The 20555-nt window shown below is 34.9% G+C and overlaps 1 protein-coding gene across 1 annotated transcript in view; it reads right to left on the reverse strand.

The window, feature by feature from the left end:
- Positions 1 to 2641, reverse strand: part of ATP10B (ATPase phospholipid transporting 10B (putative)) — a 295336-nt gene extending 292695 nt beyond the window's left edge. Inside the window, exon 1 of the mRNA XM_064376502.1 lies at positions 2438 to 2641. The gene's annotated coding sequence lies outside the window, so the exon portion shown is untranslated. The remainder of the gene's footprint in view (positions 1 to 2437) is intronic.
- Between the last annotated feature and the right edge of the window lie 17914 nt (positions 2642 to 20555).

The raw sequence follows: 20555 nt of genomic DNA on the forward strand, positions 1-20555 counted from the left end.
TTTCTCCAGATGTTTAAGATAGTATTTAACATAAACAGAAAAATGTCATGACCATTAACATTCTCTCTCCTCTGGTTCTAACTCATAGCAGTAACTAGTAGTTATTAAATGTCTTCTGTGGTCCAGTTATTGAATTGTACTAGGTAATTTCTCTCTCTCTCTCTCTCTCTCTCTGAATGTGAGCATTTGACAGGTGAAGTAACTTGCCAAGGTTACACAATTATAGGATGTAGAACTGGAATTCATATGCAACTTTTATTCCAAAGCCTATGTTTTTTTTCTACTAAATTGTTCTCATTCCTATTCTGACTATTCATCTCTTAATAAAAGTATATTTTACAAAAAAATGAAAAGAAGAAAAGGCTCCAGAAGCTTCAATTTTGTAGTCAAAAGAATTTTAAAACAATGTCACCAGAAAATGAGAAATCAGTAACATTTAATCAGCAGAAAAGATAGAGCTCCCTAGGTTCAAAGCAAAATTTAAGAATTCCTGGCTAAGTTGTACTTTAAGGAGAGTGGGTAAATGGGGAGAACCAGTCTCAGGAATCCAACCTGTTTTAGTTTACCTTTCAGTCACAAAAGAAATTTTCATTCCCTTCTGACATGGCAGAAGCTGTTTGAAGAATGAATGTGGGAGTAGAAGCACACTGGGTCGGGTATGGTGTGTCACACCTGTAATCCCAGCATTTTGGGAGGCCAAGGTGGGTGGATCACCTGAGGTCAGGAGTTCAAGATCAGCCTGGCCAACATGGTGATACTCCATCTCTACTAAAGAAAAAAAAAAAATACAAAAATTAGCCAGGTGTGGTGGTGCACATCTGTAATCCCAGCTACTCAGGAGGCTGAGACAAGAGAATTGCTTGAACCCAGGAGGCGGAGGTTGCATTGAGCCAAGATTGCACCACCACACTCCAGCCAGGCTGACAGACTGAGCCTCTGTCTCAAAACAAAACAAGCAGCAGCAACATTGGATTAAGTGCCATGAGTCTTTGACTCTGGCATCCTTTTGTCTCAGTAATACAGACTTCAGTTCCCTAGGTCCTAGTTTTATCATCTGTAAACTAAGCAGCTGGACTAAGTTCCATTCCCTTCCTCAAGCTCCATTTTTTTGAAAGGCAGCCTCCTTCACTGGACTTATCAGCATTGTATTCTTCAAAAGATAAGGCTCATCTTTTAGCACAAGAGGAGTATGATTTAATTGCAAACTCAGCATGTGGGTTTCAACCTTCAGTCCCTCAAGAGCTTATTAATCCACCCATATATGATGTTACACTGTTATACTCTTTAAAAAACACATGGTGAAAACTGAGGAGAGATCCTGAACTCTTAAATCCATATCAATAGACTTTAAGAAATGAATTATCCAAGAAATATTTAAAAAGTCATCAATGGATGAAATGACAAACTCAGTAGGTGTTATCAAGAGTAATTATAGTAACATCTAGAAAGAAAACAACATCTGTGATTTGCCTGATTAATGGCTTAATGTAACAGTACATCTGTTAGTGGAATAATATGCCAAGCACTCTTGACTGTACATTTGTAAGATCTGGAAACAGAGAAGAAACTGTGGAAGAAGAAAGTAACAGAGTGCCAGATTAGCTTTTGGAGGTCAAGCTCCTCTCCATAGTTTTCAAATTCTTCTGCCTACCTTGGCCAAAATTGCCTGGCAATATCAGAGAAAAACCAAATTCCACCAGACACATGCACAGACTCCTACAGGCAAAGTAACTAGCAGTTCAGTATAATTTTTATTTTTAAAATTACTTTTCCTTTTAGGGTTAGGGATAGTGTCACCCTAGCCTTAACAGCAGGACACAGGACTGTCCTAAATGTGTCCATCATAGCTGTGCATGCATGAGGCTTTTTTTCTTCCTTTCTTTTTGCTTCTGGAAGGAGTAACTCATACTTAGGGAGCAAACACATTTTTCTTTAAGCAACAGTTTTCTCCTCTGAACGCAAAGGAAAGTCAAACTTCCCACCTATCATTGAAAACTACTGCAATATGCCAGCTTCAGAGTTTATCAAGATGAAATTGGGAAGCCATGTAATGATGTCATTCTCTTCCTCAAAGCTATAGTTTCTTTCTGCTTTGAGAAGAAGGCTGTAACTCCATCTGCTTCCTTGGGCTGCACTGAATGATTGCAGGATATATTATTTATCATAAAATGTATTCAGGCACATTCAGGCTGCGAGCCCTGTTGAGTAAGGAAGTAGCATTTGCCATCAGCTTATCATAATGAAATCAATTGACACAAAATAAAATATTCTGTTGAAAGAAATGTGGATCTTGCACCCAGCAAGCCAAATGAAATTCCAAATGCAGTGTAAAGAAAAGTGGTTATATCCTGGATCTAATTCAGAACTTAGACTTGATGATTCTAGAGGCAGTTACTCCCTCGCATTATATAGGTAAGGCCAGGATGCTTTTACTTACCCCAGCAAAGCTGACGTCCCTATTGAGCGGGCTCCAGTAGAAGAAAACAGTGCTTGAAAGTGGTGGTATTTCTCTCTCACACCTTGGCGAAAATAGTTCTCTTTCCTATGGCATTTTTCATTTTTCTGATTATATCTGATTATGTCAAGGCAAGGCCTCAAGCTAACACTCCCTCAGAAACTTAGAGAAGACGACACACTGAAAAGAAATAACTGTGACCAATGAAAGGAAAAGGAAAAATAAGCTGCCTCACTAGGCCCAAGAGTGAAAGAGAAGAATAGCAAGTCTGTGAATGTGAGGCCCAGTCCCAGAACAGTGAAGGCAGTGTTCTTGGACTTAGCTGAACATTTACATTGTTAGACATGGCTCTTGCATAAATTTCTACTTTCTGTGAATCAATGAGCCAGCAATATAAAAATTCATAGTGATTTTATTCTCTACACATGGTACAAAATGACTTTGTCTGTCTACAAAGGTAATGCATGTAATTAAGTGTGAGACAATTATAACCTTGCAGCTCTTATAACCAGCCCCCTCTTTGGGGGCCTGGACTATAAATCAGTTGCTGGGTTTCAAGGGCACTTAAGAAAGAAAGAAAAGACTCTCTGCAGTGACTTTTATATGCATGCTGATGATGAATTTGTCCTCAAAGCTTCAGAAGTCTCATTTTGCAGTAGTCATAGTTTGTATTGATTACTGTTTGATTATACAAAACAAGGAAAGTGGGACCAATATATTATAATTACAGATTAGGTGAGTGCTGCAAAAATACAGAAAATCAGAATTATTAATGGGCTTATTGATAGCTTTGATTCATACCCTAAAAGGAGATTTTCATGTATAATCCTTTTACTGAGTTACCTACAGCTCAACTAATTGGCTTAAATGTCATGAGCAAGTTGCTGTATTGATAGATAATTATTGATGGGTCCATAAATGAAAGAGAAGGTAGAATAGGCAACAAGTTGATTTTAAGGGTAGTAAAAAAGGAATACTACCAAGCTTAGGAATAAAAGGTGTTAAAAAGAAGTGAACATCCTATCTAACTTCATGAAAACCTTCATGTAAGATTTTGGTTGGCTGTTAGAGTCACTGTGATCTTTATACATACCTACAGATCTTATTAGACTACCAAGAAGAAACATGGACATAGGAAACATTTTGCAAGAGAAGAAACACCCACACCATCTAAAGTCTGCATCACTGTGTCTGTAAGACACAAGCTAGGAATTTTTAAGAACATGAAATTTGCCTATGCTTTAAACAGTCTAGAATTTTTAAAAAAGTGAATTGGCATTTCAAAGTTCTCCATCTGCTAAAGAGAAGAATGCTTTTAAGTCTCTCTTCCTTTACTTCCCTTCACTCAGTCCCACGGTTTCTAGGCACAAGTGTGGTCTAGAATCACAGATATGGTTAAACTGCAGAATGTTGCACTAGCGAGTAAATGAAGGTTATTTAGTGCAGCCCCCTTGTTCCATGGAGGAGAATGCTGAAGCTAAGAGAAGTGAATACAACTGCTCAAAGCCACAGAGGAATTTGGGGGTGAACATGGGACCTCAAACCAGATCTTCTTTCTCCTAAGACCAATATCTTTCCCATTACTGGTCTTTCTCCTAAGACCAACTCTTTCCCATAATCACTTTCCCAGTAAAGACAGAGGCACATGCAATTTATGAACAAATGTGTCTATAGCATCCCTTGGGTCTTTGAACTAACCAATGAATATAGAGTCCTCAAATATGTTCATTTTCCAAACTGCTTAGAAATTGTAAATACTAACAGATATATGGCAAATTATTTGTAAAATGTGTTGAAATTAAGTGACACTGTATGGCTAATTAGAATCCTAATAAACAAATAATAGATAAGAAATGCTATGTTCAGTTTTTATTAAAGGGACTACCTTTGTATGGCTGCTGAAATTTTCCAATAAATCACATTTTAAAAATCACACTTCTCTTCAAGGAGGACTACAAACCACTGCTCAACTAAATAAGAGAGGACACAAACAGATGGAGAAACATTCCATGTTCATGGTTAGAAAGAATCAATATCGTGAAAATGGCCATACTCCCCAAAGTAATTTACAGAGTCAATGCTATCCCCATCAAGCTACCAATGACCTTCTTCACAGAACTGGAAAAAACCACCTTAAACTTCATATGGAACCAAAAGAGAGCCTGCATAGCCAAGTCAATTCTAAGCAAAAAGAACAAAGCGGGAGGCATCATACTACCAGATTCAAACTATACTACAAGGCTACAGTAATCAAAACAGCATGATACTGGTACCAAAACAGAGATATAGACCAATGGAACAGAACAGAGGCCTCGGAGGCAACACAACATATCTACAACCATCCGATCTTTGACAAACCTGATAAAAACAAGCAATGGGGAAAGGATTCCCTGTTTAATAAATGATGTTGGGAAAACTGGCTAGCCATGTGCAGAAAGCAGAAACTGGACTCCTTCCTGACACTTTACACTAAAATTAACTCCAGATGGATTAAAGAATTAAGCATAAGACCTAACACCATCAAAACCCTAGAAGAAAATCTAGGCAAAACCATTCAGGACATAGGCGTAGGCAAGGACTTCATGACCAAAACACAAAAAGCATTGACAACAAAAGCCAAAATAGACAAATGGGGCCTAATCAAACTCACAGCTTCTGCACGGCGAAAGAAACAGTCATTAGAGTGACTTGGCAACCAACAGAATGGGAAAAAATTTTTGCAGTTTAGCCATCTGACAAAGGGCTGATATCCAGAATTTACCACGAACTAAAGCAGATTTACAAGAAAAAAACAAACAAGCCCATTCGAAAGTGGGTGAAGGATATGAACAGACACTTTATAAAAGAAGACATACATGAGGCCAACAAACATAAGAAAAAATGCTCATCATCACTGGCCATTAGAGAAATGCAAATCAAAACTACATTGAGATACCATCTCACACCAGTTAGAATGGCGATCATTAAAAAATCTGGAGACAACAGATGCTGGAGAGGATGTAGAGAAATAGGAACACTTTTACACTGTTGGTGGGAGTGTAAATTAGTTCAACCATTGTGGAAGACAGTGTGGCGATTCCTCAAGGATCTAGAAATAGAAATTCCATTTGACCCAGCAATCCCATTACTGGGTATATATCCAAAGGATTATAAATCGTTCTACCATAAGGACACATGCACATGAATGTTCATTGCAGCACAGTTTACAATAGCAAAGACCTGAAACCAACCTAAATGCCCATCAATGATAGACTGGACAGGGAAAATGTGGCACATATACACCATGGAATATTATGCAGCCATCGAAAACGATGAGTTCGTGTCCTTTGTAGGGACATGGATGAACCTGGAAACCATCATTCTCAGCAAAGTGACAAAAGAACAGAAAATCAAACACCGCATGTTCTCACTCATAGGTGGGTGTTGAACAATGAGAACACATGGACACAGGGAGGGGAGCACTACACACTGGGGTCTGTTGGGGGGAAATAGGGGAGGGGACAGCAGGGGGTGGAGAGTGAGGGAGAGATATCATGGGGAGAAATGCCAGATAGGTGAAGGGGAGGAAGGCAGCAAATCACACTGCCATGTGTGTACCTATGCAACAATCTTGCATGTTCTTCACATGTACCCCAAAATCTAAAATACAATTAAAAAAAAAAGTACTACAAAAAAAAAATCACACTTCACAGAGTTTTACTTAGAGTTTCCATTTCCAGCAGGCAATCTTTCTACACTTAAGCAAATTTAGCTTTTTTGTATGTATTTGCATTCTTATTAACCATATCACTTTTCATTCCTGATTATTAGACAGTGTATCATGTCTAGCTTTTATATTCTTGCTCTCCAAACATGTCAATTAAAGAAGTAATGGTCAACAGAGGCTTTTGCTCCCATCCCCATCCTTCACACCAGTACTGCACAACCAGGAGGGATTTCATAATCTTAAGACTACCTTCTACAAGTTGTGCAAGTGTTAATGGTGGTAGTTTCTATTTTTCATTTTTTATTATACTTCATGTTCTGGGATACATATGCAGAACGTGCAGGTTTGTTACACAGGTATACACATGCCATGCTGGTTTGCTGCACTCATCAACCGTCATCTACATTAGGTATTTCTCCTAAAGCTATCCCTCCCCTGGCCTATAGTTCAATCTATGAAAATAGTATGTCTCCACCTATGTAGGTCCTCTTTGATTTATGTTATCAGCATTGTGTAGTTTTCAGCATATGAGTCCTGTACATGTTTTGTTTGCTGCACATATGTCCTGGCTAGTATACCAAAATACAATAGATTTTTGTATGTTTATCTTGTATTCTGCAATTTTGATGAGTTTCTCATTAGATTTAGGAGTATATTGTAGATTCCTTGGATTTTCTTTAAAGACAATCATGTCACCTGCAAATAGAAATAGTGTTATTTCTTCCTTTCTAATATGTATGCCTATTATTTCATTTTCTTGCTTTATTGTACTTACTGAAACTTTTAAGACTATGTTGAATAAAAATGATGAGAGTGAACATCCTTGGCCTGTTCTCAGTCTCGGGCAAAATATTCAGTCTGTCACTAAAAAGTATAATGCTAGCTGTGTATTGTATGTACGTGGTTTTCTTAAAGTTTAGGGAGTTCTCTCGTATTTCTATTTTTCTGAGGGTATTTTTATTGTGAATGGGTGTTGAATTAGTTTTTTTCTGTATTACTTGCATTTGAACTTAATGCATTAGTTGATATGATCATGTGATTTTTCTGCTTTAGCTTGTTAATGTGGTATATTACATTGATTGATTTTTCAACTATTGACCCAGCTTTGCATACCTGGAATAGACTCCACCTGGCCATTTTTTATTGATGAAGTCTGTATTATAATATTTTATTAATAACTTTTGCATATATATTTATGAAGGCTTTGGGTCTATAATTTTTTATACTGTTTTTCCTGGTTTTGAAATTAGGGTAATACTAGCTTCATAAAACAATTTGAGAAGCAACCTCTTCTACTTTATCTTCTGGAAAATATTTACAGAATTGGAATTAATTTTTCTTTAAACAAATAGTAGTATTCGCTAATAAAATAATCTAGATCTGAAGATGTTTTTCTGGAAGTTTTAAAATAACAAATGCAGTTTCTTTAACAGATAGAGGGCTATTGAAAACATCTATTTTGCATTCATTGAGTTGTGGTAGTTTGCGTTTAAAGGAATTGATCCATTTTGTCTAGAGATGTCTATATCATTTTCTTATTATCCCTTGATTCTGCTGTGTCAGCGGTGATATTCCGGTTTCATTTTTGATACTGGTAATTTTGTCTGTTCTGTTGTTTCTTTGCCAGTCTTGCTGGAGGTCTATTAATTCTATTTATTGATCTTTTAAAAGAACCAGCTCTTTATTTTGTTGATTTTTTTGTTTTCAATTTTAGGGATTTTTGTTTTTTCATTTTTTCTTTTTTGTGCTTGCTTTGGGATATTTTGATCTTTTTCTGAAGTGGAAGCTTAGATTATTGAGAAAATTTTCTTTTCTAGCATATGCATTTAGTGATATAAATCTCTCTCAGCATTGCTTTAGCTGTGTCCCATAAATTTTGCTGTGTTGTATTTTCATTTTAGTTCAGTTCAAAGTATTTTTCCCTTGAGAGTTGCTGTTTTATTTATGAGTTATTTAGATGTGTATAGTTTTCAAATGTTTGTAGATTTTTATCTTTCTATAATTTCTAGTTTGATTTGATTATGATCAGAGAATGTACTCTGTACAATTTTACTTTTTGTAAAGTTGTTAGCATTTGTTTTGTAGCTCAAAATATATGATTTCCTGATATTTTATGCTACTTGAAGAGAAGGAATAATCTACTTTTCTTGGGGGAAGAGTATTCTATAATTGCTTATTAGACATTGTTGTTAAATTTTATATCCTTGTTGATTTATTTTTAAAAATCAATTGTTGAGAGAGAAGTATTGTGGAATTGTCTATTCCTCCTCCTTTCAGTTATATTGGTTTTTGCTTTACATGCTTTGCAACTATGTTGATTGGTGCATATACATTTAAAATTGTGTCACCCTGATGGATTGACACTTTGACCATTATATAATGTCTCTCTCTGTCTCTGGTAATTTACTTTGTTCTGAAGTTTACTTTGTCTGATATTAATATAGTTACTTTTGTTTTCCTTGGATTAATGTTTCCATATCTTTTTCATCCTTTTATTTTTAACCTGCTTATATTGCTATATTTGAAGTGAGTTTCTTGTAGAAAGCAAGTAATTGATAATTTTAAAATCTACTTTGTCAATCTTATTTTAAAAATACATTTTGAGTTTTACTTCTCAAGTTACTGATATGTAAACTGTGTTCCTTGGAGTCTCATCTATTTTCCACCTGCCAGTGGGTCTGTAACTGGAGAAAAAAAGACAGGCTGCATGGTGAGGTTCCAGGCCCCAAACCCTATGTTTTAATTGGCATATTTAATCACTTGCATCTCATGTGATTATTAATATGTTAGCCACTAAGATTACCATTTTGTTTTTGTCTTTTTTTTTTCTTTTTCTTACTTTTCTGTGGTTATTTGAACATTTTTTAGAATTCCATTTCAGCTTTTGTGTTTTTGAGTGTATCTCTTTGTTTAGCTTTTTGAATGATCTCTTTAGGTATTATATATACACGAATTATTACAATCTATAGTTTTATCATTTTGCCAGTTTGAGTGAAATACAGAAACTTTACTTCCATTCTCCCTCCCAATTGATAATGTAATTTTAATAAAAATATCCTCTACATATATTTAGAACCAAATGAGACAGTGCTGTAATTTTTACTTCAATAGTGAAACATAATTTAGAAATTTTAAAGAAGAAAAGCCTATTGTATTTAGCTGTTTTTTAGATTACCATGTTATGTTTTCCTTTCTGATGTTCCAGGATTACTTACTTTGTCTTTCCTTTTTGTTTTGAGAGCTTCTCTTAGCCTTCTTTTAGAGGAGGTCTGTTGGCAACTAATTCTCTTAGTTCTTCTTCATTTGTGAAAGTCTTATTCCCACCCCCCACCCCGCTTTATTTTGTTTTCACACACAGCATTGATCCATTGTTAAAGGATATATTTTTAATATATATATATATTTAATGTACTTTAGGTTCTGGGGTACATGTGCAGATCATGCAGGATTGTTGCTTAGATACATATCTGGCAATGTGGTTTGCTGCCTCCATCCACTGGTCACCTATATCTGGCACTCATTTTTTCCCATGTTATCTCTCCCCAACCTCCCTACCCCCCGCTGTCCCTCCTCTAGTCCCCGCCAACAGACCCTAGTGTGTGATGCTCTCCCTGGGTCCATGTGTTTTCATTGTTCAACATTCACCTATGAGTGAGAACATGTGGTGTTTGATTTTCTGTTCTTGTGTCAGTTTGCTGAGGATGATGATTTCCAGATTCATCCATGTCCCTACAAAGGACACAAACTCATCATTTTTTATGGCTGCATAGTATTCCATGATGTAACCCACTGTAAAGAAACTAAGAACCTTATAGGATATTTTTACTTGGCATAGAATTTTGGATTGAAACTTCTTATATAGCACTTAAAAATATTTTTATACATCCCTCTGGCCTCCATGATTTTTAATGAGAAATCCCCTGTCGTTTAAATTATTCTTCCTCTAAGGTAAGCCATTATTCTTTTTCTGGTTGGTTTCAATATTTTTTCTTTGTCTTTGTCTTTCAGAAGTTTAATTATGAAATGTCTTCATGTAGATTTCTTTGAATTTATTCTGTTTGGGATTTCCTCACTTTCTTGAATCTGTAAACTCAAAGCCAAGCCCTCCTCCCCCAATCCTCCTTCAAATGTCCTTTAAATTTTAGTTAAGTCTATTCTGATCCGAGGCTTCTGTATATTTAAAACACATCTTTCATCTCACTCCTTGGTACTCTAGCTACTATTTATCTTCCAGACACAGTAAAAAGCAAAAAAAACTCAGAAACCTGGAATTTATAATATCTAGAGTAGATTGTTTCCCACTGCTCATTGGAAATAGGTTGTATGTCCGACTCTGGTGACTGGTGATTAGATAACTAAATTTAGTATGGCCATCAGTTACGCTTATTAACTTGGAGACATTTTAGTATATTCTAATCAAAAAAAGCAACTTGTGTAGAGCAACTCCATTTATAAATAATGGCCTATGTGTGCATCATTGTGTGACTGGATATTTTCATGAACACAGTGATAGTATCTAATGATACGTTTTGTAATGTCAACTCTAGTTGTTGCAGAAAAGTAGAAATGGCTTGTAAATTTTTACTTACACATCTTTTGTTTCATTTGTTTTGAATAAATATTACTTTTTATTTCTAAAAAAATATATAAAACATATACAAAGCCATATTTCCTTTGTGAGGATGATCTTTATTTGGGGCAATAGTATGTATTCAGTCTCAAATATTTTTCCAAAAATATTCAATTGTGTGCCCAGGGTTCTTGACTTTTGTACACTTAAGGATAATTTGGCTCATGAAATGAAAGCCAACTCTTGATTATTGGGAATTAACTTGATTATCTAAGTCAAACAAATGTGTAAATGTATAAAGTAGTAGAAAATATTAAATCTTAATAAATGTGTTAAAACAAGAATCTTGAAAGATACCTACTATGTAGAATTAGAGAATAACCAGTAAACACCACATTGTATCTGCTACGATAATTACAGGACTGACTCACTGACTAAACGAGACAAGTTTAATGGGTCTTGTCGACCTTTCCCCAACGTAAGCTTGGGGAAAGGTAAATACACGTAAAGCAAATTTTTAGAAAGGAGCAGTTTGAAGGAGTATCAACTCTCCTCTACCAATTAATTTGATTTCTGAAAGAATTTTAGAAGGTAAAGATGAAACAACAGTAAAGAAACTTTATATTAAACAATGTTGAGTGGGGCATGAACAGACTCCGGTAAAAAACATCAGCAACTGCAGGTTGACTTAGTGGATAACTTTTTGGTCCTTTGTCATAAAGTAATTTATGTGATATTCAGTGTTCTGAAACCAGATATCACACAATGGTAACAATCTGCAGAGATGTTTAGCCTTCACAGACTTAAATTTTAGGTTCACTGGCAACATTCAAACATTGGGAGATTTCTCATGAGAATGACGATATATTTTTCAAGAAATAAGTCAAAAAAAAAAAAAAAACTGTTGATGACGGGTACATATTCCCACAAGTCAAGTGTTGGTCATTGCTGAATAATGGCCACCCACTTTGAACAGGGCACAAGTATCCCATTCGTCACCCAAACTGCTTCACTAGGCCATTTATCAGCCAGGTCTGTAGCAACTCAGTTTTTAACTTTTATCTTAAAAGATTATTTTCATACTTCTTTACTTTGCTCTTCAGGATGATACTATATGATAATACTGGGTTTCAGAATATAATATGTAATTTTGCTTAATTTTTATCAAGTGCATTTTGTATCATCTTTTGGCCATTTTTGGTCATTTTTACTCATGATTTTGATTTTGCCATGACCTATTTTCCTTTGATTTTTCTAGTTAATCAAAAGGTGACTGAATAGTGAGGAAGAAATTGATGTTCCTATTTTACACACTAGAATAGAGAACTACCATAATTTTCTTTTCTACTCATTTTATCAGCTTACTAATTTTTAGTATAACACATGAATAAAAATGTCTCCAAAATAAATATTTTCATCATTGGGTAAGGAAACTTAGCAGGGATAACTTACTAAATTCTGAAGAAAGTTAAGTTTTAAAATAAAATTACTGAATGCTGATGTTGAAATGTTTATATCCAAAATTTAAACAGATACTTTATAACATTAGATCAAGTCACATAAAAGGGTCACAAAAGCAGCTTGTGATTTTTTGTTCAAATCCATGCATGAGGAGAAATGGATTAGATAGTTTTGATATTTATAAGGTACGGAAACATTTTTACATTGTCTATGTTGTGCAACAGAAGACGTTCACAATCATTTATGCTGAATATGAGGAGAATTATTGATGTTTTTGTTCTATTAATAAGAAATAACACAATCAAACTTTGTCTGTATTGGATAGTGGTCTCACACCTTTTGAAATCAGGGCTTCTTTACACACTTAAAAATTATTTAGAACCCAGAATGGGTTTTTATTCATGTGGATCTATACCGTATTAGAAACATAAAATTAGATATTTAAAAATAATAATTTCTTTAAAAATGACAATACATCTATGACATCTTAACAAATGGCATATTTTATGTTAACTACATTTTCCAAAACGAAAAGTGAGAATTTTTCTTTCATATTTGTGTTAATAGAAAATAGGTTCTCATATCTGTTTATGCATTCAATGTTTTGTGCTGTGTTGTTTTGGTTGAAGTACAAGAAAAAATATCCAGCCTCATACATAATCGGTAAAATGGGAATTAGTGTACTCCTTGAAAGGATGTTGGGATTGTGATGGTTAGTTTTCTGTGTCAACTTGACTAAGTTACAGTCATGAGTTGTCCAAACACTTATCTAGATGTTGCCATGAAGGTATTTTGTAGGTATGAATAAAGTCCATAATCAGTTGATTTTAAACAGGAAAGATTATTTTATATAGTCTGAGTGGACCTGATTCAATCTGTTAAAAGGCCTTAGAAGCACAGCTAAGTCTTCTGTGAAGAAGAAGAAGAAGAAAGTTCATCTGTAGATAGTAGCTGTAGCTCCTACTTGATAATTCCAGCTGCCCTTCCTGATGGTTTACCTTGTGGATTTCACACTTACCTGACCAGCCCCCATAATCATGTAAGTCAATTTATTGCAATAAATATATTCATTAATAGCTCCTACAGGTTTTGTTTCTCTGGTTAAACTGTGACTGATATAAGAACCTTGTGGGGTCCTCGGCCCTTACTTTGAGAATCAATGGTATACAGTAGTCTTTATAAAGCCTTTCATGTCACTAACATAATTGGCTTAACATAATAATTATATGGAGTCAATAAGGCAGAAATTGTTACTTCTATCTTGAGAGAGGATTTTATCAAATGACATAATCCATCAGCAGCTCTTAATCTTGATCCTTAAATTTCCAGTTCCTATTCAAATACTTTATCAATCTTTATTCTTTACCATAATAACCTTCTAATATATTTGGAATCATACTTGCAGAAATAGATATGCATATTTTTAATACACATATGCCACATAAAATTCCTTGAAACAGTCCACAGGATAGAAAGCATATCTTAACTATACATACTTGTTAGCCAAAACATATCAAATATTGATTATGTAAGTATTTCTAAGCTATGAATAAAAGTGCTACAAAATAAAGATAGTGCTTTACTTTATGTCCAAGAAGCTTGTAATTTACCATATACAGATATGATTATTCACCTCTAAAGAGATGAGATGAAATTTTATAAAGTGATTAGAAATCTAATTCTACTGATGCTTATTTGAGCCTCAGGTATTGCAACAGGTTCACTTTAAGCTTTTTCAGCTACTTCCATTATGGGATGGAATTCCTTCCCTATATCTGATGCTCCTACTAGCCAATGAGTTTATGGAAGACAAGGATAATAATCAATCAGCAATTGCCTAATAACAGCCTGCTAATAGAATGACTGTCCGAGGACCCAGATAATGGTTACAACACAGAAAAGTGAAAGGGAAGAGAAAAAGTAAAAAAAAAGTTGGGAGAAATGGCAAAACCAAAGAAGTGAAAGATGGAATATAAGACAATAAAATTAAAACTCAACTAGAGGAAGGGGCATGTGTTAAAAAGTAACAAGAGACACAACTTATCAAAACCTCTGGGATACAGCAAAAGCTGCACTAAGAGGATAGTTCATAGCATTAAAGCCCAAATCAAAAAGTGAAAAAGCACAAATAGACAACCTAATCTCTCACCTCAATAAACTAGAGGAACAAGAAAAAACCAAATCCAAATCCAGCAGAAAAGAACAAAGATCAGAGAGCTAAATGAAATTGAAACAAACAAACAAAATACAAAAGGTAAATGAAACAAAAAGTGATTTCTTTGAAAAGATAAACAAAATTGGTAGACCATTAGCAAGATTAACTAAGAAGAGAAAAGATCTAAATAAGCTCAATTAGAAATGAAACTGGAGCTATTACTACTGATATCACAGAAATACAAAACAGCATTCACACTACTATGAATACCTTTATGCACACAAACTAGAAACTATAGAGGAGATGGATAAATTCCTGGAAAAATGCAATCCTCCTAGATTAAATCAGGAAGAAATAGAAACCCTTGACAGACCAATTCAAGCAAAGAGATTAAATCAGTAATAAAACAAATTGCCAATCAAAAATAAGTGCAGAATCAGACGGATTCACGGTTGAATTATGTCAGACATTCAAAGAAGAATTGGTAGCAATCCCATGGAGACTATTAAAAAAGATATAGAGGGACTCCTCCCTAAATCATCTATAAGATATGTATTACCCTAATACCAAAACAAGAAAAGACATAAAAAATAAGAAAACTACAGACCAATATCCCTGATGAACATAGATGCAAAAACCCTCAACAAAACACTAACTAACCAAATCCAACAGCATATTACATCATGATCAAGTGTGTTTCATACCAGTCATGCAGGGATAGTTTAACATATGCAAGTCAGTAAAAGTGATACATTACATAAAGACAATTGAAAACAAAAATTATATGATCATCTCAATAAACACAGAAAAAGCATTTTATAAAATCCACCATTCCTCTACGATAAAGAAAAAAACCCTCAATAAAATTGGCATAGAAAGGACATACCTCAAAGTAATAAAAGCCATCTATGACAAACCCACGACCAGCATCATACTGAATGAAGAAAAGTAGAAAGCATTTTCCCTGAGAACTAGAACAAGACAAGGATGCTCACTTTTATTACTTCTATTCAACATAGTACTGGAAGTTCTAGACAGAGCAATCAGATGAGAAAAAAATAAAAAGTATCCAAATTGGAAAATAGGAAGTAAAACTGTTGCCATTTATTGATGATATGATTCTCTATGTAGAAAACCCTAAAGATATAACCAAAAAGCTCCTAGACCTGATAGTTAGTAAATTCTCAGGATACAAAATCAATGAACACAAATCAGCAACACTGCTATACATCAACAGCAATCAAACTAAGAATCAAATAAAAAACTCAATCCCTTTTATAACAGCTGCAAAAAATAAAAATAAAATAGAATACTTAAGAATATACCTAACCAAGGAGGTGAAAGCTTTCTGCAAGGAAAATGACAAAACACTGCTGAAACAAATAATAGGTGACACAAACAAATGGAAAAACATCGCTCATGGATGGGTAGATCAATATTGTGAAAATTAACATACTGCCAAAAGCAATCTAAACATTCAATACTATTCCCATCAAAATATCATCATCATTCTTCACAGAACTAGGAAAGACAATCTTAGAATTTGTATGGAACGAAAAAAGAGTCCACATAGCCAAAGCAATACTAGGCAAAAAATGCAAATCTGGAGGCATCGCATTACCTGACTTCAAATTATACTCTAAGGCTATAGTTACCAAAACAACATCGTGCTGGTAAGAAAATAGGCACACAGATGAATGAAACAGTATAGAGAGCCCAGAAAAAAAACCCAAATACTTACAGCCAACTAGTCTATGACAAAGCATATACAAATACAAAGTTGGGGGAAAGGACCTATTCAATAAATGGTGCTGGGACAACTGAAAAGCCACATGTAGAAGAATAAAACTGGATTCTGATCTCTTAAATTATATAAAAATCCACTCGAGATGGATCAAAGGCCTAAATCTAAGACCTAAAACCATAAAAATACTAGAAAATAACATTGGAAAAATTCTTCTAGACATTGGCTTAGGCAAAGAATTTATGACTAAGAACCCGAAAGCAAATGCAACAAAAACAAAAATAAATAAATAGGACCCAGTTGAACTAGAAAGCTCTGCAAAGCAAATGAAATAATCAGCAGCCCACAGAGTGGGAGAAAATATTCACAACTATGCATCTGACAAAGGACTAACACCCAAAATTTACAAGGAACTCAAACAAATCAGCAAGAAAAAAGCAATCCCATCAAAAAGTGGGCAAAGGACACAAATAGATATTACAAGTACCCACCACCACGCCCAGCTAATTTTTGTATTTTTAGTAAAGATGGGGTTTCTCCATGTTGGCCAGGCTGGTCTGGAACTTCTGACCTCAGGTGATCTGCCCACCTCAGCCTCCCAAAGTGCTGGGATTATAGGCATGAGTCACCACGCCTGGCCTGTAACCTCTAATTCTTGTTTGCTAGGTGTCCTAGAGATCCAGAGAATTACTTTTAATAAAATCGGTTGTTTTTTTTTGTTGTTAAAACCTACCTGAATTGCCTATAACCAAGAACTCTGCTTGATAAAATAAGCATAGTATTGGGAACAACCATACACATATAAATTTTATCAATACTTTATACATAATTTTGGACTTACATTTAAATGTAATTTTGATGATTATAAAAGGGTAAATGTGGAATGCAATTAAATTATCAAATATAATAACTCATCACCTAACTTAAGAATAACATTAGTGGTGATTGTATTTTATCTATTTGAGCTCCTCTATCTTTGCCCACCCCCTGTTCTCTTAATAGTTTTATTCACATATAAAAACACCTAAAATACATATGTATCCCTAAAGTGACTTATTTTTTAGTTTTCTTTCTTTTTGAACTTCAAAAAAATTGTATCATACTCTATGTAGTCCAAGGATTTGATTCTCTTTTTCACTTAACATATCTCTAAGATTCATATGTTTTATTGCTTTATATCTGTCATTTTCATGGATGTATATTTCGTTGTTGGATCATACAACATATTGTTAAGAAACATATACATATATAATAAATTATACATTAAAAAAAGAAATTACACAAAGCCAAGAAACATATAAAAAATGCTTAACATCACTAATTATCAGGAAAATACAAATCAAAATCACAATGTGATATTACCTTACTCCTGTAAGAATGGCCATAATTAAGAAGTCAAAAAACAATGGATGTTGGTGTGGATGTGGTGAAAAGGGAACACTTCTACACTGGTGATGGGAATGTAAGCTAATACAACCACTACGGATAACAGCATGGAGATTCCTTAAAGAACTAAACGTAGAACTACCATTTGATCCCACAATACCACTATTGGGTATCTACCCAAAGGAAAAGAAGTCATTATATGAAAATGACATATGCACACATATGTTTATAAAAGCACAATTTGCAATCATGAAAATACAGAACCAACCCAAATGCCCATCAACCAACAAGTAAAGAAAATGTGGTATATATACACCATGGAATACTACCCAGCCCCCAAACAGAACAAAATTATGCCCTTTGCAGCAATTTGGATGAAGCTGGAGGCCATTATTCTAAGTGAAGTAATTCAGGAATAGAAAACCAAATATTGTATGTTCTTGTTTATACTTGGGAGCTAAGCTATCAGGATGCAAAGCCATAAGAATGATATAATGGGCTGGGTACAGTGGCTCACACCTGTAATCCCAGCACTTTGGGAGACAAAGGCAAGTGGATCACCTGACGTCAAGAGTTCAAGACCAGCCTGGCTGACATGGTGAAACCCCATGTCTACTAAAAACACAAAATTAGCCAGATGTGGTGGTACATACCTGTAATCCCAGCTACTTGGGAGGCTGAAGCAGGAGAATTGCTTGAAACTGGGAGGTGGAGGTTGCAGTGAGCCGAGATCACGCCATTGCACTCCAGCCTGGGCAACAAATGTGAAACTCTGTCTCAAAAACAAAACAAAACAAAAACAGAAAAAGATATAATGGACTTTGAGGACTTGTGGGGAAGGGTGGGAGTGGGGTGAGGAATAAAGACTACATATTGGATATAGTATACACTGCTTGGGTGACAGGTGCACCAAAATCTTGAATTATCATTAAGGAATGTATCCATGTAAAAAAAACAAAACCATCTGTACCACCCCTCTGCCAAACTATTGAAATAATTAAAAGTAGCAAGAGATTTATGTGAATAAAGGGCTTCCGTTTTATGAAAGACTGGACAAAAAGGCTATGTTTCATTGCAAGCAAGAGGCAGTATAGTATTATGGCTGGGAATACAAACTTAGGTCAGTCAGATCTAGGTTTATGTCCTAGTTCCATCATGTACTAGCTGTATGTTCTTGGATAAATTACCTAACTTTTTTGAGCCTCAGTTTCTACATCTGTGCCTATCCAAATCACATAACAGAACTAAGGAGTAATATCACTAAAAGCTCTGAAAATCAACAAAATCCTGAGCATCATAGCATCAAAAGGCAAGGGGTTGCACAGTTATGTCTGGTCTGCCCTGTGAAGCTCCTGTACAAAAAACAACAGCCTTTCTGCATCCACAGAAGCTGTCAGACAACTGTCACATGTGATGTGGTGTAGTGGCTAATTTTGCACACAAGAGTCAATGCCTTTTTGACTATTTTCCTGGATTCTGTGGCTTCCTGATTAATCTGAATATCTTGAACAGTTGCCTATTATTGCAGAGAAAACCTATGGTTCATTTTATCCCTTTGATTCTTTCTCTTTGACTTAAAGACCAGTAAACATCAATACAAGGCTGACAATAAAGCTTTAGGCAGTTTACCCCACATACATTGAACATTTTACTTGCTGAAGCCACGGCTATGAAGTTTGTGATTTTCTTTAAGAAAGAAAAACCTTGCATACTTTCTAACAAGAACCCAATTTCTAAGGCATATGAACAGATGATCATAAACAAGCTTATATTCCAATATAAAAATATGGTCTTTATTTTTCTTACACCCACAGGCATGCGTGCTCACCCACACACACACGCACACAACATAACTATATCTATCTGACATTGATATCAAAGGTCAGATTATAATAAGCTCATAGAGAAAAGTCTTTCTTTCCCAAACAAATCAATAGCATGATACTACCCCAAGTTCTGGGAAAGCAATGACCTATAAGACTTAAAAACTGGTGAAGACCAGGATTTATTGGACTTACACGTTAGACATGACTTTTACTTTCCAACAATATTTAGTGGGAGGGTCGTGGAATTCACTAAACTTATTCGGATTAAGAAAATCAAGATTTGGGGTCCTCAGGAGTAGAGGAAGCCAGGGCATATTCTTACACATGCAATCTACAACTATTTAATTGCATTAATTTAACAGTAAAGCCAAGAAATTAATACAAGGCTTAATTCTGCATTAACCACTGGGGAAAAGTATGCACTGGAATTAATTTGGACAGAACTGGTTCTAATTTTACTTCTGCGACCTTTGGCAGAAATATTTGAACTTTGAAAGCTACTTAGTTTCTTCATCTGCAAAATAAGCATAAGAATGTCTATTTTATGTAGTTATAAATTATGTATATACACAAATATATGTAAATTCTCTATACATCTGACATCATATATGTATGTGTGTACACATAAACTGGTATAATACTCAAATTGCAGTTGCTATTATTACCACACTCTGCCCACCTCAACTGTAAATTCAGGTACCATAAGTAATTGTTCTCATTTTTTCCCATCAGAATGAGAACTGGATGATGCAATTCATCTCCTTCGCTACTGTCAAATATCACCCCTACCCCTGTTTGGTTAAAAGGAGCTAAGTATAGCTAAACATAAAACTTATTTTTATAAAGCCTGATTTCTAGGAAACAGTACCAAAGATAAAAAAAAAAATTGTCCTGTAAGTGCCTTTTTATTTCAGTTGGGGGGAAAAAAGTTGTAGAATATTTGTTCACAAAATCCTTTATTTAGATTCCTCCTACTCTTCTAGTTTCCAATTCTGCATCTAAAGGGCTTAGAAGTCAATGCTGCATTCTAACATTAAATGAAATGTAGAACAAACTGAAAAATCAATGTTTCTTGTGTCTGTAAGAAAGGTGGGGGTCACAGGGCACTCCAGCTCCCTCTAGCCCTCCACGTGGGAGATGAAAAATACCCAACTCTAGTTCATCCTGGCCATCCTGTCCCATGTAACAGGAAAGAAAATTACCTGAGAAGCACTTGTGAAGTTCACAGTAAAGAGGCATAGGCTCACTTAAA

This window comes from Aotus nancymaae, unplaced genomic scaffold (genome assembly GCF_030222135.1).
Source record: "Aotus nancymaae isolate 86718 unplaced genomic scaffold, 86718_ANA_hifiasm-v0.15.2.pri h1tg000015l_0, whole genome shotgun sequence".
Classification (NCBI taxonomy): domain Eukaryota; kingdom Metazoa; phylum Chordata; class Mammalia; order Primates; family Aotidae; genus Aotus; species Aotus nancymaae.